Source organism: Stenella coeruleoalba (assembly GCF_951394435.1).
Source record: "Stenella coeruleoalba genome assembly, chromosome: 10".
NCBI lineage: Eukaryota > Metazoa > Chordata > Mammalia > Artiodactyla > Delphinidae > Stenella > Stenella coeruleoalba.
Window position 1 is genome coordinate 18,396,719 of NC_137156.1, and position 23,668 is coordinate 18,420,386.

Here is a 23,668-nt window from a genome sequence, read left to right on the forward strand (position 1 = left end):
ACACACCATCTTGATCTTCAAACATAGTAAAGCATTAGTTGAAACTATTTTAATATGAGAAGACCTGTAGTATTGAATTCCAAATTTGTAAATCACACTGCTTTCTGGAGTAGCTCATTTTGTCTAGTACTAGCTGTGATTTTTCTTATTGAATGTCATTGAATGTTTTGTCACCAAAGATTTGGCCCTATTTTCTTACAATTTTACAGTATCTCTGTGTATTTCTTTCAGTATCAGCAATTGAAATACTTGGGGCTGAGCTTCATTCTAGAATATTATTCTGTTCTTAGATACTGATGTTTTAAACAATTATAAAAACCACTGCACAGTTAATACCAAGTCACTGAAAAATGTCTTTCAGCAACTTGATATGTGCGAAAAATACATACTCCTTTTGTACATCAGAATTTCAATATTATGTTGACTTTTAAAGACCTAATAAAAATAAAGTTTACATTTTGACAACTTGAGTCAAAATTAATCTAGGGCTTCCCTGGTGGTGCAGTGGTTGAGAGTCCGCCTGCCGATGCGGGGGACACTGGTTCGTGCCCCGGTCCGGGAAGATCCCACATGTCGCGGAGCGGCTGGGCCCGTGAGCCATGGCCGCTGAGCCTGCGCGTCCGGAGCCTGTGCTCTGCAACGGGAGAGGCCACAACAGTGAGAGGCCCACGTACCGCAAAAAAATAAAAAATTAAACAAAATGCTTGAAGTGAAGTTGATTTAATAAATTAATAGCAGGGCTTGCGTTAGGGAAGGCATTCATTCTCAATATAAAAGAACACAAATATGAAATCACAAATATTCCTATTCCCATTTTAAAGCAGATATTAAGATAAATGGCCTGGCTTCCCCAGTCTATTTTATCATGTCTTTAATAAATAATTACTTGCATGCAGTCAATATTTTAGTAACCTTAAGAAGAATTCACCACCTTAAGAAAGGCATTAGAAATGGAAATTGTAGGGAGTCTGGGGAAGAATGGTTACATGTACATGTATGGCTGAGTCGCTTTGCTGTGCACCTGAAACTATCACAACATTGTTAATCAGCTATACTCCAATATAAAATAAAAAGTTTAAAAAAAAAGAAATGGAAATTGTAGATATTCCGTACTAAAAAGACAAACCATTTTGTGTGAAGCTAGATTTTCCTAGATATGTGTATCTTATTCGAGAAGTCAGGAAATACAATGGCTGTAGACAGAGAGTGACAGAGGTAGTAATTGCATAATCAAAATCACATATTTTTTAAAGTTTGGGTACAATTAATAGTGTGTATGTTGATTTAAGTTATTGTTTAAAAAAGAGAAATCCTTCATTAAGAAAACAGGTAACTTCACTACAATCTTTGTGGTTGGAGAATGGAAAACAGATAATTGGTATTAATCAGATGATAATTGGTATTATTTTTATTTCTCTTAATACAGCCTTGCTTTATGTTTTCTGCCTAATTATTCTAAGAAAAAAGTCTATTTTTTTCTTTCTAATATCAACTCTGGTTGACAGAGAATAGAGAACCATGCAAAAGTGAATGAATAGCTCACTGGTTCTTCTGGCTCACTTTAGAAAATTGAGAAAATTAGAGACATCTCCTTCAAAACCTAAGTCACTTAGATTCCTTCCACCTTGAGAGACCAGTTAATTTATGGTATTCTGTTGTGTTTCATTGGGCGATGTCCTACACTCTGAAATAACATTCTAAAGCATTGTTTTTAATGACAGAATGAGGAAAATAAATAAACACAAAATTACCTGCCCCATAGTTGCAAAAGGATATCGAGTTCAGAGAGATGGGATCTATCAATAGGAGAAGGCAGTTCTGAATGCTAAATCAAATTACACCTTTTCCTGCTGGGATTTCAACATCTGCCTCTGTGTAGATTGATTAGAATAAAGCAGGCCATCAGAGACCCTTTGTCTGTGTTTGACTGGGTGAAACAGCTGACAAGTGGCCATCAGATTACCCACAGAGGGGCAGCTGCGAGATAGGAGTTTGACAGCTGACTTCATTATAATTCCTACACTGCAGACTGCAATGGATTTGTCCTTTAATTGAGCTGGGCCAGCAAACTGCCCAGAGAGGAAATGGGAGGGAAGATGGGTGGATACTGATAACAGAAAAAGTAGCAGGTAAATGCCACTCTAAGACAGAACAGACAGTATCAGCAAAGAAATGTTTTGGTATTTTGGGCACTTCAATCACTTTACTTGAAATTGAACTTGGCTACTGGAATGTCTTGGAAAGTTCTTTTGTTAATCAGGGACTTCCCCCAACCTTAACAAGCAATTTCCAAAATATTTGCCTATCACTTATTTGGCCGCATGCTTTTGAATGCTGTGTAGCAGAAGAAGTTGCTTCAAAAGCATATGAACAATTATATACAAAAAAGCAAAGAAGGTCTGCTATGGTTAATAAGATTCTGGAGGGGGTTATGACAGAAAAAAAACATTTTTTAAATATCAAACTATATAGTTTACCATGATTCAGTATGTATAAGTATATTTGAGAACATAAAATAGTATAAGGTCAAATAGTCCTAAGTGAAATCTTGCAATCTGAATATCAAAGGCAATTGGATGTAATGAAACACATGGGTCAAAATAATCCACTATGTCATATTAAAACAAAGACAGTTTAAAACTGCATACATTGTAAGGTGTTATAGATTTTCACTTCGGGAAAATAACTTTGCAGTAGGCTTTGGCATTTAAATATATGTGCTTCTGTAATTTGTCTTCATCTGCTTCTGGCAGACTTTTCTCTGTTCACAGTAAGAATCAGTATGAAATAAGCACTAAAAAGATTCATGCTGGTCATGAATACAATAATGCATATTGTTCAATGTCACTGTTAGAAATGCTTCTTGTATTTCCATTTGCATTATTATCATTGTGCTTTATATATTGAAACTTTTATTTAGAACTATAGGATTAACAGAATAAATTAACCAATGATTTTTAAACCATAATTTGTGTCTAATATCTTCAGCTTCCTTTCCCACAAAATTTTTGTGAGTCCATTACAAGAAGACTCTTTATATTTATATTACCATGGTTCACTCTTCTGTGTATGAATGCAAAATCAGAAATGCAAAATAGTTAAGCAATCAAATGAAAAATCTAGATAAATGATATACTGATTATTGTTTTGAGAATGATAGAATTTTATGCACTCAGGTATTTAATAACCATTTACTGAAATAACTCAATTCTTTTTGGTGGGAAAGAAATCAATGTAGAGGGTGGGGTCACTCATCCCAAGACTTAAAACAGAGATTTTCTAAACAGGAATTTGAGATCTGGTTTATTGGTTCGGTTTATTGAGGCCAATAGTTGAATGTTACTGTCTTGCTCTTCACAGAACGTCAAAACTTAGGACAGTCATCCCTTTAATATAATATTATAGTGGTTAAAATATGGTCTCTGAACTAAACTGTCTGAGAGCAAATTTCAGTGGTACTGTCTAATATTTATGTATTCTTGGGCAAGTCACTTTTAAATCTCTTCCTCAGTTTCCTCATGTGTAAAATTAGGAGGCTTATATTACCTAACTTTATAGTATTACAGGCTTTCTGTGTGTGTGTGTGTGTGTGTGTGTGTGTGTGTAATGATTAAGTAATACATGTAAAACATTTAGAGCAAATATAAAATAAGCCTACTATTAAAGGAACTGTTAACTATGATCCACCTTACCCTCTCCCAGTTAGCCCCATTTTATTTTTTTACATGCTAATTTCTTAGAATATAAGCAAATGAGGAATACAAAAAATACTCATTTATGAAAAGACCATCCGGTAATAAAATTTACAAAATTGTCAACACGTATTACTTGAGCAAATAAATATTACAGAAATAAGATTTCCAAGTCAGAAAAATCAAGTCTAAAAGCAGTTTCTGATTTATTCTTCTTGAGATTTTGTTTCTTTGGTTACAGCCTTTTCTTGCAGTGGTTCCCAGGGTCACTAACACTGACCTCCAAAGGAGAAAAAAATGAAAAAGATAAAGAGAATACTAAAATCCTTTTAGTATCCTATGATATATCTGATATATCTCTTATGACCATGGCAAGTATGATATATACAGATATATCTCTTATGACCGTGGCAAGTATGCTGCAGGTAAAGGAGGCCTGGATCAATTTTATACCCTTGTTTGAATTTTGGCCATAGGGTTCAGATGCTGTCTTGATTTCCACCACGTGGAATCTGGTCTTTCTAGATTTCTTACTTCAATCAAATACTAGTTTTAAAATTCATCTCATTCTGTTGGAGTTCTCCTTTATCTCTGATATAGAGTGATTATTATTTCCTCTCTAATATAAGCATTTTAAACTGTAACTTCCTTTAGCACTGATTAAGCTGTATACCACAAATTTTGATATGCTTAGTCATTATCATTCAGTTTGAAATACTACTAAATTTAATTTTTGCTTTCTTTTCTGACCCATGGGTTATTTAGAAGTGTCTTGTTTAATTTGAAAAGATTTGTGGTTCTCCTAGATATTTTATGGTTTTTGATTTATAATTACACCCCTTGTGGCCAGAGAACATACTCTGCATGATTTAATTAAATGAATCGGGATTTGCTTTATTTTCTTGCATAATTTCCGTCTTGGTGAACATACTAAGTGCTCGTGAAAATAATATGTTTCTCTAGTTGTTGAGTGCAGTGTTCTATAAATATCAGTTAGGGCAAGGTGGGTGACACTGTTACTAAAACAACCTATTGATTTTTGTTTTTGTTTAGGTGTTCTATTAATTCCTGAGAGAATGGTGTTAAAATCTCTAATGGTAAGTGTGAAATTGTCTCTTTAATTCTGTTAATTTCTCCATATGTTTTGAAGTTCTGTTATTAAGCACATGAACAATTATCTGTTATCTATAAGAATTTCCCTGTTTACCTCTAGAAATACTTTTCTCTTAAAAATTAGATCATCTGATGATAACATAGCCACTCTGACCTTCTTAGGCATACTGTAAGCATGGCATAACCTTTTCCCATCCATTTGCTTTCAACTTATCTATGTCTTTATATTTAAAGGGAAACTCGTGTAGATAACAGATAGTTGAATCTTGTTTCTTTATCCATTCTGATAATCATTGACTTTTAATTAGAGTGCTTAGTCCATTAATAGTTAATGTAATTATTGACATAGTTGTGATTTATATATATCCTTGGCTATTTGTTTTCTGTTACTTCTATTTTTTTGTTCTTCCTTTCCTGCATTTTTTTGGATTATTTAAGAATCATTAGAATTTAATTTTAATGTATCAGCTTTTTTGGCTTGACTTTTTACATTATTTTTAGTGGTTGCTGTAAATATTACAGTAAACATTCTTTATTTTTCATTCTACTTAATGTTACTATACCATTTTATGTAAAATGGAGAAATTGTGCAGCCATCTTTTATGCTATAGTTGTCATATATATCACATACACATGAAAATATAAGCCCCACAGGACAATGTAGTAATGTTTTTTTTAAACTGTTCTGAAGAATTCCTTTAGCATTTCTTGTAATGCTGGGCTGCTGGATATAAATTATCTTAATTTTTCTTCTTTATTTAAAAATGGTTTCATTTCACATTTATTCTTAAAGGATAATTTTTTGGCATATAGAATTCATTTTTTTCTTTAATAACTTTCAAGATGTTGGTTCACTGCTTCCTCACCTGTATATTTTCTGAGGAGAAATCCATGTTATTGTTCCTCTGTAGGTAACGTGTTGTTTTTCTTTGTCTCCTTTCAAGATTTTGTCTATATTTAGCATTTAGTGTTTTGACTATGATGTGCCTTGGGCATGGTTTTCTTCATAATTATCTTGCTTGATGTTTGCAAAACTTCATTCCTCTTTAAATTTATATATTTCACCAAATGAAGACAATAATGGATATTATTTCTGCAAATACGTTGTCTGCTCAATTCTCTCTCTTGTATTCTGCTGGGACTCCAATTACATATATGTTAGATCTTTTGATTTAGTTCCACATACTCTTGAGGCTTTGTTTTTTTTCAATTTTTCTCTGTTTTTTTTCTCTCCAAGTTCACTGACTTTCTCTCATCCATATTATTTGTTGGGTTTCTTTTTTAAAATTTTCAGATATTGTATTTTTCATGTAAATAATGCCCATCTGTTTCCTTTTATAGTTTCTATTTCTCTTCTATTTCACTGTGAGCATACTTTCAGTTATATCCTTGAATATTTTTATAATTGCTATTAAAAATACTTGTCTGCTAATTGTAACATGGATTATCTCAGGATTCTTTTCTATTCAAAATGGGTCAAATCTTTTTGGTTCTTCATATGCAGAGTAATTTTGGATTGCATTTTGAGCATTGATATGCTGTGAAGGCTGAGGACTCTGTTTTATTCACTTGAAAACATTTAAAATTTTGTTATTTTAGCAGGTGATTTACTTCTAGGAATTCAATTCCAAATTTTGTATCTCAAATCTCAGTTTAGTTTTGTCTCTTTATCCTTATCTGAGGGCTATCAGAAGCATGTGTAGTTCAGGAGTGAAACTAATTTAGGCAGAGTTTACACACAAAATATAGGGATTTATTTCTCTAGTTCTCAACTTTATTGAATCCCTTTCACTTTTATTTTTTTAATTTAATTTAATTTAGTTTTATACAGCAAGTTCTTCTTAGTGATGTTTTATACCTATGAGTGTATATATGTCAATCCCAATCTCTCAATTCATCCCACCACCACCCACCCCCCTGCCACTTTCCCCACTTGGTGTCCATATATTTGTTCTCTACATCTGTGCCCTCTCACTTTTAAATAGCTGTTAGTTGCCTCAAATTCTGTTCTCTGGCTCTTCAAGGCACAAAATTCCTAGGTTTTCTATCAAAATTTTAGCTGCTATGTATGCAGCTAACGTTGACAAAAAGCCTTAGACATAAAAATCATATGAGCTACCCCTTTTTTCCAAAATTTTACTCCAGAATTTGTCTGCTGTTGTTCACTTTTAGCATCATTATTTATTTTAAAAAATTGCCCAGAGTTTGTAATTCTTATCTGCAGTAGGATTAGATCCTGTAGAAGAGTTCTTGGTTGTACCAGAAATGGAACACTGATCATTATTTCTTAAAACACAAGAAATGCGAACAATCCAAGAATATTTGAACTTTGGTGGCCGATTACCTAATTCTCTAAATGAGTATAGTTGCCTAGTTATCTTTTTCCCAAGTTTCTATCAATAAATGGAACCTGAGAAACAAAGTCCCTCTGGGGCAATACGAATGCTATAGCCATGTATAAATACCCAAGGAACCAGAGAAATTGCAAGGTGTATCCTTGCTTTAATTCTAATAATAATGAACCCTTTAGAAATATGAGAAATGAAGAGGGGAAATTTGCCTGTTGATAGATATTTCTGAATTAAACTCCTTCTCGTCCATCCACCTAAATTGTTTGGTAAATACTGCAAGGTCCTGTATCATAGAAGATATGGTACAGCCTTTCTTACATAAAGATTGGACTGTCAAGAATATAATTAGAGCCATACTTTCTGATCATAGTGATATTTCTGATACTTTTGAGCCAATCATCCATAGTACCTTACTTAGCAATTTAACTGATAATAGAATTTGCAGAATTGATTAGTAAAACTAGTTGTTGAAAAAACTAGACGTCACAGGAAAAAAAAAAAAGGTAGCTGGAGCAAAAGGAATTAATTTCAAAAATAAGATTTATGTTAAATACATGGGAGAATAAATGGTATGGACATATATAAATATTTAAGCCATCCCTATCTAAAATGCTTATCAAGTATATAAGCTACCCAAGACTTAGGACTGCACTGAAAAAAGATGGATATATGTTTTGTCAAACAAAAGATAAAAAACTTATGCAGACAATATTTGGAGTTTTGAGAAAGTATGTGTGTGTGTACACAGGCAGATATGCCTGTGTACATGTGCATAAATTTTTCACTGAATATTTTTTAAGTGAAAATTCTAGTGGAAAGGGAATCTAGCTAATGTCATTCTTTTCTGTGGCTTCTTCCCTACTCATGTCATTCTAATTTATCAATCTTGCTGAGAAGTTTAAAGACTAAGGTTTAGTTTCTTACTGAATATTATTTTCATTTTTATTATTTAATCTAATGAATTTTTATTAGACTTGCTGAATTTTAACACCAGTTTCTCTGCAATATGCTGATGAGTTTCCGTCACTGCGGGGCACTGCGTATTGCTATCAGATTAGTAGGTGGAGCACATACTATCAGATTTCCTATAAGTAATGCAGATTCACTTATGCCATATCAGTCAATACTGAAAATTATTTCTGAAGGAAAGTAGAAGTTATCATGTTAAAGAATAAGAGAAGGAGCTGAATTCTTTTTTTTTTTTTTTTTTTTTTTTTTTTTGCGGTACGCGGGCCTCTCACTGTTGTGGCCTCTCCCATTGCGGAGCACAGGCTCCGGACGCGCAGGCTCAGTGGCCATGGCTCACGGGCCCAGCCGCTCCGCGGCACGTGGGATCTTCCCGGACCGGGGCACAAACCCATGTCCCCTGCATCGGCAGGCGGACTCTCAACCACTGTACCACCAGGGAAGCACAGGAGCTGAATTCTTGATCTCCTAGAGTCAGAATTTCTGCTTAGTGTTAGAACACTCTGGGTAAATATTTCCATTACACTTTGATACGTAATACTGAACTTCGTATTCAAATGCTAGTCAATTAGAGAGTTTTTCATGGAAGTTGTAGCGGAAGACACATGACCAAGCTACCTAATAACCTACATCTCTGGGTTTTATTTTATAGAAATCAAATAGAAGTGGCAAAAATGACAAGGCACGGTGCTGGTTAGAGTTAAAGACAACTGATTTTTCACTTAATGAAGTATAACTTTTCCGATGGGCAATTGGGCAACATAAAGCTAATGCCATAAAAATTATAAATTTGATTATATATAGTAATTCTGCCTCTAGAAGTAAGCATTTCCTTGCTTATCCCAATGAAATAATTAAAAATGTGATGAGGCATTAGACATACAGAGGAATGTCAAATATGGCACAGGGCCAGTTGTATCAGAGGAGACTGTATCTGCTCCACTAATATTTTTCTGTGACTTTTGTAAAGATCAAGGCACTCTTCCCGCTAGAAGGCCATCTGATAAATGGATATACATGGTACAAGGAGGGAGCAGGCAAGGTTGGAGAGTGTTGAAAACCTCTTGTGCCCCATTTCATAGCTCTGTTCTCAGCTGCTGGGATTTTTTTGTTTTATTTGTTTGTTTTGGAAACATAGGTTGTCAATTGTTATTTGAAAAATGGTGGAAAGAAGTGGCAACACTGATGGATACAAAATGGCAATTTATTTCCAAGATTTCTTGTGCAAGATTTTGAGTATTTTCAAAATTATGAACAGTAGGTTACTTTTATGTGTTCAAAACTTGTTAGGAAATAATTTTACCAAATCATTTTACTAAAAATGCCAAATATAAAGATTCATAAAATCAGAAAACTCATGTAATGATCTCTTGACTAACTACCAATTAATTTTACTCCTGGAGAGTAAAATTTAGTAATCAGCATAAAAGGTTACATACTGACTTCTGATATATCTTAAGCTTTTCTCTAACCATTAAAGGCTGAATGGTTATACAACTCCAGGGCCATCTTCCAGATTGTAATCTAGGTGAATTTCTGCCTGGATTTGTGCAATGAGAAAAGCCCTCCACCAACATCTGTTTTGAAGAATTCATAGCTATTAGTTTATTTCATTATCTTTCTAGCAAAAACTGAGCATTTCAGGACCATTAAAGTCATAACTTTAAATACATTACCAAACCATGATTTAAGGTCTGCTACAAGCCCATATATTAGAGGAGAAAAACGAATGGGGGAATATTTGGCTCAAGCTCCCCAGTTGAGATCATGGTCAGAGGTGTGACACTTGCCAGAAACCTCGGAAAAACATCACACATCTACACATCACTCCACCCTTCACCACAAGAAAAAATAAGGCAATATAAGGCTAATATCTTTCCACCTTTCCCAAAAGTCAGGGCATTAAAGCTACTCTTTGCAGTCTAGATTGTTAAGTTTCATGTCTGAATGCACAAAGAAATGGCATAGGTCATAGGTGAGATACAGCATCCTGCAACCCATTTTAAAAAGTGATTTTTCATGTGACATTCTCCTTGTACCAGACTTGACCATTTTTAAACACAAAAATATCCCAGAGTATAACTGCCAAAATACTTAAAAGCATATCCTTGAGGAAACTGAGTGGATTATTATTTCCCTCTAGATCAAAACTTAAAATAGAATTAAAAATAGTCTTCTACTCCAAGATAATGCGGAACTTAATTTCTTGCTTTAATTTACTGTGAAGTTTTAACAACATTTGAATAGACTGGAAATAATAATAATTATTATTATCTTTTAGGGGGACATGGAGAGAATCAGATTAAACATTACAACCATTGTTTTAAAATGTAATCTCATCATTGAATCATTCCGTCCTGGTATTTTCTAATCATTATATTATTTTTAATAATATAAGAAGCACCCATGAACACACCACTTAACACAAAAACTAGGATCTTACCAATAAAATGCAGTTAACCTTAAGGTCTTCTCACAATGCATACATCTAACTGTCTCTGCTGGGGTAAGCATCCTCCCAAATATATTTTTACCTTTTCTTACTTTCATTTATTCCACAGCTTTATTGAGATGTAATTGACATAAAATAAACTGCACATTTCCCCCCCCCAAGGTTTATTTAGATGCAATTGACCTATAACATTGTATAACTTTAATGTATACAAAATAATGATTTAATATGTATATGTTGTAAAATGATTACCATAGTAGGTTTACTTAATATCCATCGCCTCAAATAATCACAATTTTTTTCTTGTGATGAGAACTTTAAGACCTGCTACTCTCTTAGCACCTTTCAAATGCACAATACAGTGTTATCTCTAGTCACCAAGCTGTGCATTACATCCCCAGAATTTATTTATCTTATAACTAGATATTGGTATCTTTTGACCACCATCACCCATTACTCCCCAAACCCAACTTCTTGCAGCCACCAATCTGTTCTCTGTTTCTGTAAGTTTGGTTTTTTTAGATTTCACGTGTGAGATCATATAGTATTTATCTTTTATTGTCTAATTTATTTTACCTAGCATAATATTCTCAAGATTCATTCATGCTGTCACAAATGGCAGGATTTCCTTCTTTTGATGGCTGAGTAATATTTCATTATATGTGTATACCGTATTTGCTTTATCTATTCATCCATTGACGGACACTTGGCTATTGTATATAATGCTGCAGTAAACACGGGGGAGCAGATATCTCTTTAAGACAGTGACTTTATTTCTTTGGATGTATAGCCAGAAGTGGAATTATTGGATCATATGGTAGTTCTACTATTAATTTTTTGAGGACACTCTATACTTTTTTCCATAGTGACTGCACCAACTGACATCCCTACCAACAGTGTACAAGAGTTCTCCTTACTCTACATCCTCACCAGCACTTGTTATCTCTTATCTTTTTGATAATAGTCATTCTAACAAGTGCGAGGTGGAATCACTTTGCGGTTTTGCATTTCCCTGATGATCAGTGATGTTGAAAAACTCTTTCATGTGTCTCTTGGTCATTTGAATATCTTTTTTGGAAAAATGTCTATTCAGGTCCTTTGCCTATTTGTAACCAGATTATTTGTTTTTTGTTTTGGGTTTTTGGGTTTTTTTTTTTGTTTGTTTTTCGCTATTGAGTTGTATGAATTCTTTATACACTTTGGATGTTAACCTCTTTTCAGATATGTGCTTTGTTTCCAGACTTATTCCTAAGTATTTAATAGTTTTTGCTATTTTAAATGGTGTTTCTTAAAAATTCAAGTTCTGATTTTTTTTATTAGTGTTCCTGATCTTAGGGAGAAGGCATTTAAAATTTCTCCATTAAGTATGATGTTAGCTATGGGTTTTTCTTAGATATCCTTTTTCAGGTTGAAGAAATTCCTTATACTCCTAGTTTTCTGAGAGTTTGTTTTTTTAATCAGAAATGGATGTTAGATTTTGTGAAATGGTTTTCCTTCCTCTATTGAGATAGTCAGATGGGTTTTCTTTTTGAGTCTATTAATAGGAGAATTATATTGATTAATTTTCAAATGTTAAATCAACCCTGCATTCCTGGGGTAAATTCCACTTGATATTGGTATATTATTCTCTTTCTCTCTCTCCCTCTTTCTCTATGATTCCATTTGCAAAAATCTTGCTAATAATTTTGCTAAAAATAAAAACTGTAGTTTTCTTGTAATATCTCTGGTTTTGCTAATGTTATTTTTTTCTTTAAATATTTGATAAAACAATGTTGGGTCCATATGGGCCTGGAATTTTCTGTGGGAAGGTTTAGCTACATCTCCAATTTCTTTGATAGATACAGGGCTGTTCAGGTTACCTCTTTCTTCTTGAATGTGCTTTGATGGTTTACATTTTTCAAAAATTTGTCCATTTTTCTAAATTGTCAAGTTTATTTGCATTAAATTGTTCATACTATTCCCTTATTATTCTTTTATTATCTGTAGAATCTTAGTAGTGGCACTTTTCTCATTCCTAATATTGGTAATTTTTAATTTTTTCCCTTATCAATCTGGCTAGAAGTTTATCCATTTTCTCCATTTTCTCAAGAGGTTTTTGTTTGTTTGTTTTTATTGATTTTTGTTCTGATCTGTATTTTTCATCACTCCTGCTAACTTTAGGTTCAGTTTGCTTCTATTCTACTTGCTTAAGGTGGAAACTGAAATAATTGTTTTGACACCTCTTTTTTCCTAGTATAGGCGTTTTGTACCGTAAAATTTTCCCTTAAGCATTGCCTTAGTGGCATATCATATTTTGATGTATTGTATCTTTATTTTCATTGAATTCAAAATACTTTCTACTTTCCCTTTTCATTTCTTCTTTGACATATGAGTTATTTAGAACTGTATTGTTTAGTTTCTAATTATGTAGGAAGCACTTGACTCTCCTTCTCTTATTGATTTCTAATATGATCCCACTGTGGTTAACGAAAATACTTTGTATAATTCGAATCATGCGAGATATTTTAAGACATGTTTTATGGTCCAAGATAAGTTCTTTTTGATAAATATTCAGTGTTCACTTGAAAATAATGTGTATTTTTCTATCATCAAGTAGAATATTCTAAAGTTAATAATTAAGTAAATTGGGTTGAGAGTATCATTCAAGTTTCTACATCCTTACTGGTTTTCTATCAACTTGCTCAATCACCTATTGAAAGAAGTGTATTGTGATGTTATTGTATTTATGGATTTTTCTATTTCTCCTTGCATTTCTATTGGCTTTTGCTTTATATAGTTGAAGGTCTGTTATTAGTTACATAAGCATTGATAACTTTTATGTCTTCTTGATGAACTGACTTCTTGATCATTATGAAATGAATTTATTTCTGATAATATTCTTCTTTCTTAAGTCTACTTTGTCTGATGTTAATGTAACACCTTCAGCTTTCTTTGATTAGAGTTAGGATGACATACATTTTTCCATTTTAAAACATTAACTCAGGGCTTCCCTGGTGGCGCAGTGGTTGAGAGACCGCCTGCTGATGCAGGGGACACGGGTTCGTGCCCCAGTCTGGGAATATCCCACATGCTGTGGAGCAGCTAGGCCCGTGAGCCATGGCCTCTGAGCCTGCGCGTCCGGAGCCTGTGCGTCTGGAGCCTGTGCTCCGCAACGGGAGAGGCCACAACAGTGAGAGGCCCGCGTACCGCAAAAAAAAAAAAAAAACAAAACAGTAACTCATTTCTGTCTTTATATTTAAACTGGGTTTCTTATAGGTACCATGTGTTGAGTCTCACTATATTATCTAAGCTAACAATATCTTCCTTTTAATTGGGATAATTATACCATTTACTTTTTATTTAATTTGAATACAGCTGTTTTAAATTAAAATTTTTGAGATAGTTGTAGGTTCACATGCACTTATAAGAAATAACAGAGAGAGATATTCTATACCCTTTACCTAATTTCCTTCAACAGTAACACTTTGTAAAATTATAACACACGATTACAGCCAAGATACAGATATTAACATACTTAAGATACAGAACATTTCCATCAGCACAAGGAAGCCTCATTTTGCCCTTTTATAGCCACAACCATTTCTCATCTGCCTCTTCTTTAACCACTGGAACCCACTAATCTTTTCTCTTTCTGTAATTTTTTTCATTTCAAGTTTATATGTACATAGAATGAAATCAGAACACTTCCTAACACCATACACAAAAATAAACTCAGAATGGATTAAAGACCTAAATGTAAGGCCAGACACTATAAAACTCATAGAGGAAAACATAGGAAGAACACTCTTTGACATAAATCACAGCAAGATCCTTTTTGACCCACTTCCTAGAGAAATGGAAATAAAAACAAAAATAAACAAATGGAACCTAATGAAACTTAAGAGCTTTTGCACAGCAAAGGAAACCATAAACAAGACGAAAAGACAGCCCTCAGGATGGGAGAAAATATTTGCAAATGAAGCAGCTGACAAAGGATTAATCCCCAAAATATACAAGCAGCTCATGCAGTTCAATATCAAAAAAGAAACAACCCAATCCAAAAATGGGCAGAAGATCTAAATAGACATTTCTCCGAAGAAGATATACAGATTTCCAACAAACACATGAAAGGAGGCTCAACATCACTAATCATTAGAGAAATGCAAATCAAAACTACCATGAGGTATTACCTCACACTGGTCAGAATAAATCTACAAACAATAAATGCTGGAGAGGGTATGGGGAAAAGCGAACCCTGTTGCACTGTTGGTGGGAATGTAAATTGATACAGCCACTATGGAGAACAGTATGGAGTTTCCTTAAAAACTACAAATAGAACTACCATATGACCCAGCAATCCCACTACTGGGCATATACCCCGAGAAAACCATAATTCCAAAAGAGACATGTACCACAGTGCTCATTGCAGCACTATTTACAATAGCCAGGACATGGAAGCCACCTAAGTGTCCATTGACAGATGAATAGGTAAAGATGTGGCACTTATATAAAATGGAATATTACTCCACCATAAAAAGAAATGAAATTGAGTTATCTGTAGTGAGGTGGATGGACATAGAGTCTGTCATACAGAGTGATGTCAGAAATAGAAAAACAAATACCATATGCTAACACATATATATGGAATCTAAAAAAAGAAAAAGTTCTGATGAACCTAGGGACAGGTCAGGAATAAAGACACATGTAGAGAATGGACTTGAGGAGACGGGGAGGGGGAAGGGTAAGCAGGGACAGAGTGAGAGAGTAGCACTGACATATATACACTACCAAATGTAAAATAGATAGCTAGTGGGAAGCAGCAGCTTCGCACAGGGAGATCAGCTCGGTGCTTTGTGACCACCTAGAGGGGTGGGATAGGGAAGGTGGGAGGGAGATGCAAGAGGGAGGGGATATGGGGATATATGTATACATATTTTTCACTTTGTTATACAGCAGAAACTGGCACAACATTGTAAAGCAATTACACTCCAACAAAATGTTTTTAAAAAAAAGATTATATGTACATAAACTGTCCATTACTTTTTGAGATTGACTCTTCTAATGCAAAATAATTATTTGGATATTCATCCAGGATGTTGTGTGTGTCAATCAATAGTCCATTCATTTTTACTAGTGAATGGTATTCTGTATCATAGATGTACCACAGTGGCATATATAAGTGGATGAAATTCATTGTTTTTCATCTTCTTTGTCCATTCATTTGTCAATGGACACTTAGGTTGCTTCCACATCTTGGTTATCGTAAATGATGCCGCTTTGAACATCAGAGTGCATATACCTTTCTGAATTAGTTTTTTTTGTTTTCTTTGGATATGTTCCCATGAGTGGAATTGCTGGATCATATGATAGTTCTATTTTTAGTCTTTTGGGGAACCTGCATACTGTTTTCCACAGTGGCTGCACCAATTTACTGTAGTGCCAACAGTGTACGAAGGTTCCCTTTTCCCCACACCCTCACCAACATTAGTTATTTGTAGACTTTCTGATGACAGCCATTCTGACAGGTGTGATGCGATATCTCATTGTGATTATGATTTGCATTTCTCTGATGATTAGCGATACTGAACATCTTTTCGTGTGCCTTTTGGCTATCTGTATGTCTTCTTTGGAAAAATGTCTATTCAGTTCTTCAGAAAAGCTTTCAGCTTTCACAGTTGAGTATTACGTTAACTGAGGGTTGTATTGTCACACTTTTAATTTTTACCAGTTGGCCTGGCATAAAATGGCATTGCATTTTGGTCTTGATTTGCATTTCATTGACTTTCAGAAGGACCAAACTATTAAACATATTGTCCTCTTCTTAAATATTATTTATCTCTCTATATATCTTCATATATTTTATTTTATTTGTAGAAGCATTTCTTTCTTTCTTTTTTTTTTTTTTTTTTGCGTTAACTTGGGCCTCTCACTGCTGTGGCCTCTCCCGTTGCGGAGCGCAGGCTCAGCGGCCATGGCCCACGTGCCCAGCCGCTCCGCGGCATGTGGGATCCTCCCAGACCGGGGCACGAACCCGTGTCCCCTGCATCGGCAGGCGGACTCTCAACCACTGCGCCACCAGGGAAGCCCCTGTAGAAGCATTTCAAAACAATTGTTAGATTCCTAGATGTTTGTTATCCTTGGATGCTATTGTAAATAGATATAATTTCTTTAACTACATTTTCCATTTATTTCTTCCTATTATGTATATTTTATATTTTTCTATGTATAATACAACATAGGTAATACAGATTTGATACATAAAATATAAAAATTAGGTATAAATATATATAATTTATATAAAATATAATTTATATGAAATATTAAAGAAATATTGATATTTCTTTAAATTTTATATATGTTTTATATCGAACTTCCTTATAGATAAAGCTTTTAATTTACTTTTATACATTTCTGTCACCTGATTCTTGGTTTTCCAATAATTACAGCTATTTGGGCATAACTTTTCTGAAAGATTCTCTTTTTCAGACCTATTTCTGAGCCTGTTAGTGCTCAGTTATTTGCTAGAAAATGATAAAGAATAACTACTTTGGTGATATTGCTATTAATGGCTGTTAATCCTTCAATATATTTTGGTGTTTTATGGTACTAAATATAGCACATTGGTATATATGTATTTGGATATAAGGAAAGAGTAATTATATATGTATTTGGCAAACCTCCCATATCTGATAATTCATTTCTTCTCTGAACATATTTTGGTGTTGAATAGTATTAGTTTGGCCTAGGAGGCTGAATATAATATAGACTCCTAAAACCAGAAAAAACAATGAAGTTGTTAAATAGTGGTTATTTTACCAATAACTACTGAATTAAAGAAATAGATATGGGACATGAAAGGGATACATTCCATCATGAATTCATTTATTAATTCATATTATCACTCTATTCCGTAAAGATTTATTTAGTTCCACTTTTTTGCCTAGAAATGTGCCCATGAGTGAAATGTATGAAAGATGCTCTAGACTTGGTAAACCACTGCTGTTTTCTCACCGGGCCTACTGCGTTTATTTCTGGGCATCAGAGCAGATTCAGAAGAGATAGCTTGTGTTTTTATAATTAGTCAAAGATATATTTACCTTGTAAATTCCAAATTCATTCATTTGAAAAGCTATCAGTGTGACAGCAATATAGATTTTTAGAACCAAAGATAACTTAGAAATCACCTTGTTCAATTCCTTTATTTTTTTGTCTTTATGACCTGCTAAGTTTCAGAGGGGTTAAGAAAAATAGGCTGCCTGGGTATAATCTCAGACTCCTAAGAAAATACAGAAAATAAATGATAGACAACTGACTTGGAAATTAAGTCTTAAAGTCTCAGTGTCCTCACCAAAAAATAGGAATATCATTCTACCAGGACTGATACTAAATGGAATGCACTAGCACTGTGCCCAGCACAGAGTAAACAAACATTACTTGCTAAAAATGAGCTAAATATTACCAGCAGCACTGCTAGTTGAACCCACTTTTTTGATTCAGCCTCCAGGGAAAAAACTGACTTCAAATTTTTTTGTGTCCATGAAGTAATAATCATAATCTTCTACACTGGGTGATGTGTGTCAGATTTTGTTATTGTTCCCCATTACGTTCTTTCCCTTCTTGTGAGAGAAGTATAGCTCCCTGAGACATGGATGTCAGACTGGCTTTGGCCAGTGAAATGTGAATGAACCTGACATATATCACTTTCTACCAAAAGTCTTAAGAGCAATTGTGTGCTTCTTCTTTTTTCTTTTCTTTTTTCCGTGAAGCCAACATAACTTGGTAGAGGCCGAGCCTTATGTATTCAGAATGAAGAATTTTGGGAGCAGGATCTCAGCTAACCCATGGTGAATATATATTGTGGTCAAGAAATAAACTATTGTTGTTGTACGGTATTGAATTTTCAGGGTCTTTATTACCACAGAAATAACATTTTTTACTATAGAATAACCTAGTAAAAGCTGACTAATACAGGGAATTACATATATTTTTTGTGCATTGTCTTGCTATTTGTTTCCATGGCAGCGGTATCTACAAACCCTGCCAAATATATGGTTGAATGTTGTGAATTTTATTTGGCAATTTTATTTTTAAAGTGCTAATCTTCTTTCTGGATTCAAGGGGAAAATATGAATGAGTTTTTTCCCCCCCAATTTTCACCCCAGATGTTTGGCAACATACAGACAGAACAGAATGTTAATGGTTTTGAAATGAAATTAAGCTAGAATGTTAGTCTCATCAGAGAAAACTGTATTTTAAAATAGGAGGAATAGGAATTGTCTTCCTGAGGGCAGCACCTCCTTCATTTATTAAGCTTCTTATTTGTCATCTAGTCTGAGGACAGGTTCATTCAGCTCAGCTGAAGCAAGTTAACTAGACGGATTTTTTTAAATACTAGTCACATAATAGCAGTCAATAAAAAAATATATTTTGAGGCTTTTGCAACACGAAGTATTATTAAATTCAAAAAAAGGATGAATATATTATTGATACAAGTACCTTAAAAATAAGAACGCTGTAAGATTGCTTAGTAGAAAAACGTAATCACCAGAAATCAGAAATTCCTTACAATTGACCAGTGAAAGTAAGCCTTTATAAAAAAAAAATTATTAGGTTATCTGCTTTAATTTTTTTTTGATAATGCATCTAAGGAGAGACGCAATGGGGACTTCAAATATCATGGTAGAATTGTGTTTCATAATCTCTGTGTTGGGTATATTGCTATTAAATATCTTTCATACATATTAATACATATTTTTTATTCAATATTTAACAAAATTTTAAAGAAAAATCCAGTAAGTTAAAAAATGGAGAATATCTGTTTGATTTTTGACATATAAATTGTGTAATGATATAGCAGGAGCCATATGGAGAAGTGATGAGGGTAAAAGCCTGATTGGAGATGGTTGAGAAAAGAGCAAAAAGTGATAAAATGAAGACACAGATGGTGCATAACAACTTTTTCCAGAAAGGAGATATGGTAGTAAATGGAAAAGGAAGTAGTTTAGAAAAAGGTGGCTGTTTGACTTTATTTTAGTTTGTAGTAAAAAAGGGATTGACACCTGTTTCAAAGCCAGTGGGGAAGATCAGTTGAAAGGAAGAGGATACCAAAGGGAGGAAGGGATATACCACAGCAAAATGTACTTGAGAGGAAGGGAAGAGAGGAATCCATATTGTCCACAGAGGAAGTCACCTTGGATTGGAAAAATACACGGGCCCCTTTATTGTAACAGGAAGGAAGAAAAAAGGATGTGTATTCTTTCCAGAAAGCTAGGAGAGAGATGCCTCTTTTCTGAATTAGGGAACTAGCAAAGAGAGTGGAATTGGTGAGTGCAATCAAGAAAAATTTAGAAAATACTAATAGGACTTTTTTACCATTTAAATGTTTTCCTGGTTGGGGGGGAGAGCATACATGGATAAAAGAAGAAAACAGGATTAGCTGGACTTCTGGCTTGAAAAGGTTTGGGTGGAGTGTAATGCTATTTGTTATTATCGAGCTCTAGGAAGATGTGTAGATTAGAAACTAATCTCAACTGAGGTTCAGACCTGCACAAAAACTCCCAGAAACACAGATCAGGACAACCACATTGTGAACGCTACCTCACCAGTGTGATGGAATCGTCAGAAGAACCAGGAGTCAGAAGACATGAACTCTCTTCTGGTTGCACCTTTACATTACATGGATCTGTGTACACCCTTGGGGATTTCATTGTCTTTATGAGACCATATCAATTTTTGATCCTTTATAATATTTTAATGAGCCTACGTTTGTGAACATCTTCAGAAATCCAAACCTCTGACTTTTCTTCTAGAGGTATATGGCATTTTTTGGATTGAACCTGGTTATAGCAAGATAGTGGTCAAAAAAAAAAAAAAAATTGTTTTTGGAGCACAGCTCTTAGATTTAAATAGTTTCAGTATTCATTTTATCTTTCAATAAGAATATATTGAACCCCTACCATATGCAAAGGGCAGTTTTAAATACTTAACACAAGTGAAGCTCCTCCAACCTGCGGAGGGGGGAAAAGAAATCTGAGCCTTCAAGAGACTTACGTTCTAATGAGAAGAAAAAGCTAATGAACAGTAATCATAATAAGTAAAGGATAAATAAATGAGGATAACATGTTTGAAAGTGGTAATTATTATGTAAAGATTAAAAGAGCAATAAATGAGAAATCTGGCATGAAGATAAACAGTAATTAAAATATGATTATCAGCATGGACCACATTAAGAAGTAACAGTTGAGCAAAGATTGAGGGATTTAACCATTTAGATATTTGAGGGAAAAGGGAAAACCTAGTGCAAAATGCCAGAAAGTACATGACCTAGAACAAGAACACCAGAGTGACTGGATCAGAGGGATCAGGGAAGAGTAGTAGGTGATGAGGTTGGAGGGATAAAGAAGTGATAGTTCACTGGCTGCTGCTTCTGAGTGACATGGGGGGTCACCAGGGTAATTTAAGCAGAGGAGAGACACGAGCTGACTTAGGCTTTATAAAGATCACTTCATCTGTTGCGTTGAAAGCGTTACTCTATCTGTGGGTGAGGGAGGAGGGCAAAGAGTCCAAGAAGAAAGCCATGCTAGTTAAGGTAAGAGATGACAGTGGCTGAACCAAGGGGGCAGCACATTATGATCCTGTTTCAAAAGTGAAACAGAATTTGCTGACACACATCGAATATGTGTGTGAGCGAAAAAGCAAAGTCAAGAGTAACTTCAAGGTATTTGGCCTGAACAACTAGAAAGATGGAACTGCCATCAGCTGAGATGGGAAGTCTGTGGATGGAGTAGGTAACCAAGAGTGTATGTACATCAGGAAGTCAGCTCTAAATGATAAGTTTGAGATGTCAAGTAGACCCTCTAGAGAGTTGCCAGCATGGAGCATGTTGTCAATCTTCCACCTGATATCACAGCTCATCTCATTACTATGTGAATAAATGACTCAGTGTAGTGTATTTGTGCAGAACATATTACATATTTAATGGTCAGTTAATATTCAAATTCTTGATATTCTACCAAAGTTGTTTTTGTTTGTATGCATTATGGTAGAATAGAAATACCTTAGGATATCCAAAAAGCTAACTTAGATGTAATGGAAATAGATCAGAATGTCCAAAACTGATTTAGTCAGTTCTTTCAAAATGTATAAAGTGCTTGATTCTTGTTAGAAGAAACTCTCCATGTTATTTTTTTTTAATGTAATGTGGACTTTAATATTGCTCTGAAATATCTATCATTATTTGATATCCCCAATTTATTTGCTTTCTATATTGCAAATTTCTAAAATAATTCTGTCATTTTGCCGTCAAGAAGAACATTTCAGTGTGTCATAATATAATCATAAACCAGCTTAAAGACTCAGCCTATCCCATGTTTTTCTTATCCTCTAAGTAGATTTAGATTATTGCAACAAAGAGGTAATTTCACTCATTCAAGTCAACAATGATGGCCAGACAGTTTATGGGATGGAAATGCTTACAGATCATACAGGGACTTTGATTGCAGAGTGATATGAAGTATATTTGCAGTATTTTCTCTTAGTTATTTTTATCTGCTAGGCTTATAGACCTGTAAATAAAAGTGACAGATTTCCCCAAAGAATTAAGTTTCAGCTTATGAGTTTATTTTATGGAGCCTCTATTCTACCTGTACAAGTACTTCAAGTGGTAACACAGGCAAATATAAAGCAAAATCCTATTTTACTTTATTAGTGTATTTTACCACAATTCTGCAGATACACAAGCTTCAGAGATCATAAACACCGAAGGTCTTGAAGACTTTACCTTCCAATAAAGCGCTTTTTGGAAAGTGGTACTGCCTTCCAACCTATAAATACACTGCTACCCTTGAGGGAGCAAAGATTTATCTCTTTCTCAATTTACAAGTAAATCCATTGTTAACCCACCTCACCTCTTCACCAATAAAGGGCTGATTTATGATGGACGGTCAATGAGTCCATCTGAGGCGATTTCTACTAAGGCTAAGAAAAGAAAGTATAAGAAAACCTAGTAAATTGTGCTCCGTTTAATGTAGATTAAATGAAGTGAGCTATATTATATTGCTCAGCATCAATCCTAAGGAAGCACTTGACTGTTGTACATTATACCTCCAGGATGAGAATAATGATGCAAGCCAGTAATCATTCCTCCAATAGAACATTGTTCATGGTGCTTGGGGACTGTGGCTGTACCACAGCTGTCTGATGAAGTCCTACTCATAACCTGTCACTTGCCCACTGTTTCTTGCATTTCCTTCCAAATAATTTTGGAGTCTGTTTCATTGTCTACCTGAATATATTATTCCATGCTAAAGAACAATAATAGCAGAATAAAAAGAAATAGCACATTATATACTTATAAAGAAGAAATGTTAAAATTAATAAATTGAAATAGGGACGTTTCTCATGGCTAACAGAAAAGTTCTTGATATTGGAAAGAGTAGTGTCTGGAGTTAGGGGCTAGATCTCAAATCCTCCACCAACTCTTCCTTAAATCACACATTCCCTGGGGTGTACAGCATACTTGTATCCTCTTAAAATATATTTTCTGGGGTGTCAACCTCCTAAAAGATCCTTCATTTTTCCTCTTTCTAAGAGAGTGAGCAGCTAAAGAACTGCGAGGAGGCTTTTTATGTGAACCTAACCAGGGTCAAAGGACCTTACAATCTGAGACCTGGGACAGATCTTAGTGAGCACTTTCCAGTGTTGTCTGAGAAAAGAACACTGAGGAATACTGCATCCTGTATCCTCTTCTTAGAGGTTTGTAAACTACATTAGCGTTTAAATACTTTGAGAAGTTCTGCAATAGAGAATTCTATTCAACGTTGCATGGCCCACCGTCCCTCAAATATACTATATTATAGATTTTTTTTTGTTGTCGGGTGGAAATAAAATTCATTCACACGTTAGTAATGTTAATCTAATCCCACTTCTTTCAAAATGAGGAAACTGAGACCCAAGAAGGTAAATGATAATGACCGCAATCTCTCTGACTCTGTCATAAGCCTAAACGGGACCTGAGATCTGTTGGTTACCAACTTAGTGCATCCTGGGGCTCTAAAAACTTTGTGAAAAGACTGAGCTGTATGTTAGATCAGGGAAGACTATAGAAAAACAGAAAA

At 34.4% G+C, this 23,668-nt stretch overlaps 1 protein-coding gene across 34 annotated transcripts in view; it reads left to right on the forward strand.

Moving 5' to 3' along the window:
• LOC307193308 (uncharacterized protein) overlaps positions 1–23,668 on the forward strand; it is a 1,334,119-nt gene that overhangs the window by 1,289,077 nt on the left and 21,374 nt on the right. For all 34 annotated transcript variants that reach the window (XM_079935107.1, XM_079935085.1, XM_079935089.1 and 31 more), the window contains one exon: positions 4,746–4,789. The gene's annotated coding sequence lies outside the window, so the exon portion shown is untranslated. The remainder of the gene's footprint in view (positions 1–4,745; positions 4,790–23,668) is intronic.